Here is a 6,248-nt window from a genome sequence, read left to right as displayed (position 1 = left end):
ATATCACATAGTTGTGAAGGGCCGCGGAATCTAAACGGCCCGTATTCTGAGAATCACCCTTAATTAGCACGTATACCATTTATAGTCTTCCGAGAAACTTGCTTGCTCGCTACGCACCGAGATAACACATGTGCAAAGCGATGACATTCAGTTCGTGACAAGTGCACTTGTTTTGGCCACCTGGTTCGTGTCGTATGACTCGGCATTGTCTGCGCTACCACCACCCACACAAACCGAGGACGCAAGTAGGGAGGATTGTGTTACCAAAATGTTGGAGAACTGGTCAAAATGTATCTTCCGTGTTGGCCTTTTTCCAAAATGTCCATATTCTGGATAAAAACATCTCCAGCAGAACTGGTCAGAGGGAAAATCCGCGATCAGCCTTTTGTTTTTGTTCTGTAAACAATCCACTACGACACCCTTAGTCAGCAACTTACTGTAGTGCTACACACTTCCTGTTTTACCTTGCGAAAAATTGTTCTCCGTGTGTAAATTTAGTTAAATTTACAAATACCAGGGCTTAAAATGTCGCCCTCTAGGATCACAATCCTGGAAATCTTTCGACCAACCGCTAAACTTTGTATCTGGGAGTTTCCTTTAGCAAGTAACACGCTTTTGCCAAAATGTTGAAATAGTGGGTCGTCCTTCGACTAGATAAGGGCCTTATCTCATTTAAGGACGGCCCCCACACCTAAAATTTCGTCACATTCGTTCTCAGCTCTATCAAAAACCCCTTCAACCGTATTTAAGCCCACCAAGTGTGAGGGTACGATTTGACAAGCTACAAAGAAACATTACGGGAAATGTTTCTCCGATTTGGTACATGTACAGCGTAATTTTGATGTTTCCTTTGACGTTGTAATTTCTTTGCCATGGTCCTCTTTATAAATTTATATATTGGTGTGAAGTACATATACATTGTAAATCACAGTGTGATACTGACTGCACATTTTCTGTGATACAGATATATTGCACGATGTTGTGATGACCATGATCATCGCAGAAAAAATACAAGATTAAATTCATTGCTTACATTTAAGATAACAATCACTTATTTGAGCGATACTTCGAGGTATCCTAGTTTTGTGCAATGTGCTGTGCATCAAACTGTTTTGCAATAAATCCAGAATTACCGCATTATTTTGCGATAGGCATTACACAATATTTGTGATAAAAATTTATCACTCCCCCGGGAGTGATAAATCAAGGGAATCACTCCGGGCATTTTATCACACGAAAATGTGTGAAAAGTATCACACTTTGAATTACAGTGTACTAAAACCTTTTCTTTCGTCTGTTACAGCGGGCCCGCGCATGCTTCCTTTCCCAGAGACAATTTTTTGTGGAAAACACGCGGAATTGACGTGTGTCGACACGTTCCGATCGGAACGTGGAAAACACGAGATAAATTCACGTGATATCCACGTGAATTTGACTATCTCATCCACGATTTATCGACGTGTTGATCACGTCGATTCAACGTGACGTCGACGCAAATGTCTCCACGCACAAACGTGCACTGCAAAAAATTAGAGTCTGATACGGAACGATCTACAGCGTTACTGTAGATGCCGCTCTTAAGTCACTGCACCTAGGGTACAGAGCGCGGAGTACAGTGTTGCTGTAGCACCGGAAAGCCCACGTTTTACACGAAACAGTGTACGAATACGGCTCCACTGTAGACAGTTTTGTCCGGTGTTGCCTGTACAGTGGTCCTGTACATTGCTCCCTGTACCAGGTTTTAACCAATACAACTACAGCGATGCTGTTATCCGAATAACAGACGTTCCTGGAAAATAATTAGCGGTCGAATGATGTAATTTTTCCTGTCATAATCTTTTGCAGTGCACTGCAAAAAAATTAGAGTCTGATACGGAACGGTCTACAGCATTACTGTAGATGCCGCTCTTAGTCACTGCACCTAGGGTACAGAGCGCGGAGTACGGTGTTGCTGTAGCACCGGAAAGCCCACGTTTTACACGGTACAGTGTACGAGTACGGCTCCACTGTAGACAGTTTAGTCCGGTGTTGCCTGTACAGTGGTCCTGTACATTGCTCCCTGTACTAGATTTTAACCATTAAAACTACAGCGATGCTGTTATTCGAGTAACAGACGTTCCTGGAATAATTAGCGGCAATGCTATAATTTTTCCCGTCATAATTTTTTGCAGTGAACCTACTAGGGCTGCCTGGAACTGCCGGAACACCCTCATTGACCATTAACATTTTTGGTAAGGAGCAGACAGCAGATTAGAGAGATAGTTGAATCGTTCTTCTTCCCTCACGCATTGTGTCATTTTTTTCAAGCGTCTGTTCTTTGTGTTCTTAGGTCCACTTGATGACAATGCAAGACAAGTAATTGATAGGGTGCTGCCTCTACCAGGTGGGGGAGGACCTGTTAGAAGTGAGTTGTCTATTTTATTACACTGCAGCCTGCTGTCCTTACTGATTGTCCTGACTTCTGCTGCCGCTTGACGACGTACTCATTAGGGTTCTTGAAACTTTAGTATCTTAGTTATCCTTAAAGCAATGCAGTTTTCATTTCAATCTTGTATTTAGTTCCTTTGATTTAAAGTTTGGGTTTGTTGACATTGTTGAAACATCTGTGGATTATTTAGGAATGATGTGAAAATTCTTCATTTTTATCTGAATAGAATGTTATGCAGTAGGCTGAGTGACGAGTTATGTCGAGGTTTCTGAGGTCTTCTTCGCGTTCCAAATAGCAGTTCAAGTTTATACCACAAAATAACCACCTTCAATTAGTTTGCATTCAGGCTATAAACTCGTGATACACTCTTCTAGCTTTAACCTTTTTTCCGTCTTAGAGCATTTTACAGGGAACCTCAAGTTTCTGGCAACCGCTCATTGAACCTGTTCTGTTACAGCTACTCGCGCAGTATGGGAGGCGTCGCCTTACACTCCATCAGCAAGGAGCGGACGGGGACGTCCTCGCACTGAGGAAGTTGTGGCGAATGAGTTGCGGGCCAAGGGGTTTGTGACTGAAATCCAAACCCAACCTGCACATCAAGGCCAGGCCCCCACGTCCACGTTAACTCCCCCAGCCTCACCCGACCAGGAGAATAGCAGAACCTGTCCGGCTTGCAGGGGGCTGCAGAAAGACTGCTCACTTATGGCCACCACCTCCTGTGTGCAGAATGCAAAAGGAGACTTCATGGTTGCCGTTCGCCGAGGTGCCGGCGCATAATTTTGGAAAATGGTTTCATTTTATTTAAATTCGATTAGTGCAGCTTTAGCCTACTGCGCCTTATGTTTTCTGATCGTTCGTGTGGACTTCGTTCCTTTTGTACAAATATACATTTGCTCAATATTTGTATGTTTTATCTCGGAAGCAAGTTTTCTTGCTGATGATTAAGTCTTGGTGAAGCCAGTGAAGCTGATGCGACGAGGTGACTTTTGCTTCACTGACATTATAGTCTAAATCCATCATATAAGCTGGTGTTCCTTTCTATCATTTTTGCTGTAATGTGTACTAACTAAGGGAAGTTTTCTAAAATGTTCTTCTTCGTAATTTCAATGTGAGTTTTGTTAGTTTTCTTAGCTAGCAATTATTTGTAGTCTTTACTACTTCTGTTGAATGTTTTTCACTTCTTTGCCTTTGAAGCTGAAGCCGTCTTATTATTTGCTTTGTGGTAATCTGGTTGGTTGAATGAGAACAAAAGCTACCTTGAAGCTGATTTCAGCCAACAAGATTACCCCAAAGCAAATGATAAGCTGGCTTTAGCTTTGCTGGCTGGTTGAGTAAAGATTACATAATGTAGTTTGTTAAAATTTTGCTACTTTTAAGAAGAGTATGTATAGCCTATCCCTTGGTTGTTCTTTCTTAACCAACTTGGTGGCCTTGTAACTGTTTAAGTTATAAGTTTGCTTGCTGATGATTTAGTCTTGGTGAAGCTAGTGAAGCTGATGCGATGAGGTGAGTTCAGCTTCACTGGCCTGAAAGTCTTAATCCATCATGAGCTGGTATTCCTTTTTATCATTTTTGCTGTAATGTGTACTGTTTGTGAAATGTTCTTGTTCTTAATTTCAATTTGAGCTTTGTTAGTTTTCTTATCTAGCAATTATTTGTAGTCTTTGCTACTTCTGCTTTCTATTATGTACAGTACCTGACTGTATTTTGTGAATTTGCCAAAAATACTTCTGACTCTAATTGTTTGGATTCCTTCCTCTGCGCTCTCTTAACAGCCCTACCAACATTAGAAGGAATGTGTTTTGATTTAACTTGGACTCCTGGAAAGAAGCTAGGGTTCTCAGGGTTTTTTTAATGCAGTGCAAACAGATGGGCAAAGCAATGTAAGAGTTTGTGTCTTTGTTTAGCAGTTTTAACAGGAGAATCAAATAGTAAAAACAAAGAACTTGGTCCACTTGGAAAGTTCTATGGTATAATCTTTCTCGAAAGACAAGATGTTTTGTTCTCTTGCTAACTAAATTGTCTGTAAAGGCACAGTGAAAGAGCTATTAACATCTAATTTTTTTTGTAATCAATTGATTGGAGACTCTATGCTAATAGTCTTCTAGCTGTGTAATATTTCTGTGCCTGGTGCAAAATTTTGACTTTTTCTGTTTCAAAATATTTCTGAGAGAAGGTCATCAGCTTCGGAGTCCTTGACGTGAAAGATGGAAAAGTTGTGACCTCGACACCTGAATGGGTCGCAGAATTATCTAGCTTGGTCTACCTATATGAATGCTATTTTCATTGAGGAGAAGTTATGGAAAACAGTGCGAGGACTTGAGAATGATCCTGAGAAGAATGATAGAGCTTTCTTTAAAATATACCTCAATATTAAGGAACATGTATTCAATGTCCTTGTTGGGTGTGATTCTGCCAAGCAGATTTGGGATAAACTTGAGAAGCACTACAATGAATCAGGTTTGGTGATGAGGTGCTCGCTTCTACGTTAATGATTCACTGCAACCCTTGAACATTTTGGGTCAATGGAAGAGTACATTCATTATGCAATGAATTTACAACAGAAACTGTGTGCAATGAAGGAGGGCCTTGATGATAAGTTTCTAGCAGTTGTGCTGCTGTCAGGATTAACGGAGGATTACAAGCCTTCAGTTATGGCTTTGGACAACTCCGTTCCTGCTACAGATCTGACATCCGACGGCCCTGTCTTCTTTCTCCGCGTCACCTTCCTCAAACGAGTCGTAAATAATGAACGGCTCTCCGGCAAGCTTCAACTGGGTATCTAGTAGAATTGAATAAAAGATACACTCGATGCCTCTTAAACACAAAGTTCGATCTGGAGCGGCACGGTTACGCAAAGTTCGATCTACATTCCGGCGGTTTCTGCAGAGCAGACTCAATGTATTCATATGCTCGTCAATATTGCAGATAGAAAAAAGGTAAAAACTGCTCCAAGTCTGTAAAAGATCGTAGAACAACATACTCTAGAGAAAAAATGGATGCTACTGCAACAAGACTGTAGTACAGATCTAAACTTGCGTATCCCGCGAGCGGCGAAAAGCAGATCGAACTATGTGTAAGCGTGTCGCTGCACATCGGACTTTGTGTAACCGTGCCGCTGCAGATCGAACTTTGTCTTTAGGAGGCATCGCACTGTTCTAGCAATATTCGTTCATTTGGTGTCTGCGTCTACCCACTGGTCTGCCAAGGGAAATAACCCCCACTGCTATCAGGTAAAGTAATTCGACATTTTAAATAAACACATTTTAAATAATGCATAATTTTACTGCCTGTTTGTTTCGACAAAAGATTTATATCTCCCTTTCTTCACAGGAAAATCGGGGACAAGGCCACTTCGCAGTTAGCGTTTGGGCTGATAGTCGATGACTTTATCATCGGCCCCTTTTTCTGGCCAAATGTTGTGAACGCGGAGGGTTATGCGGACTTCCACAACCACGAGTTGGACGGACTTCTTGAGAACCTCCCTCTCGAGGTCAGGAGGGACATGTGGTTCCAACAGGACGGTCACCCTGCCCATACCTCCTTGGCAGCATGAGTCCTAAACCGTGATTTCTCAAACAGGTATTTATGTTCTCTATTTTATTTAATTTTGACTCAGCACGGCGCCTTTTTTGTTATCTGCTTGAAACAGTTTTTTTTTTTTTTCATATTTCAGGTGGATCGGGTTACATGCCCCTCCAGAGGGGGAGGGCACTGATTGAGCTCCACAGGTCCCCCGGCCTCACGTCACGTCCTTAGACTTTTTTTACTTTTTATCAAAAAACATGTCAGAGGCATAGTTTGGGAGGTAGATAGTGGT

At 41.8% G+C, this 6,248-nt stretch overlaps 1 long non-coding RNA gene across 1 annotated transcript; it reads left to right on the top strand.

Annotated features, from left to right (window-relative positions):
• The first annotated feature begins 1,141 nt into the window (after positions 1–1,141).
• On the top strand, positions 1,142–6,242 carry LOC127750453 (uncharacterized). The gene is made up of 5 exons (XR_008011686.1): positions 1,142–2,231; positions 2,330–2,404; positions 2,886–5,661; positions 5,762–6,010; positions 6,105–6,242. It is a non-coding gene; the product is annotated as an uncharacterized LOC127750453 (long non-coding RNA).
• The last annotated feature ends 6 nt before the right edge of the window (positions 6,243–6,248 follow it).

The sequence above is a fragment of the Frankliniella occidentalis genome, unplaced genomic scaffold (assembly GCF_000697945.3).
Source record: "Frankliniella occidentalis isolate FOCC.00 unplaced genomic scaffold, Focc_3.1 Scaffold191, whole genome shotgun sequence".
NCBI lineage: Eukaryota > Metazoa > Arthropoda > Insecta > Thysanoptera > Thripidae > Frankliniella > Frankliniella occidentalis.
The sequence above is the reverse complement of the archived record's forward strand: the minus strand, read 5'-3'. Positions and strand labels throughout refer to the sequence as shown.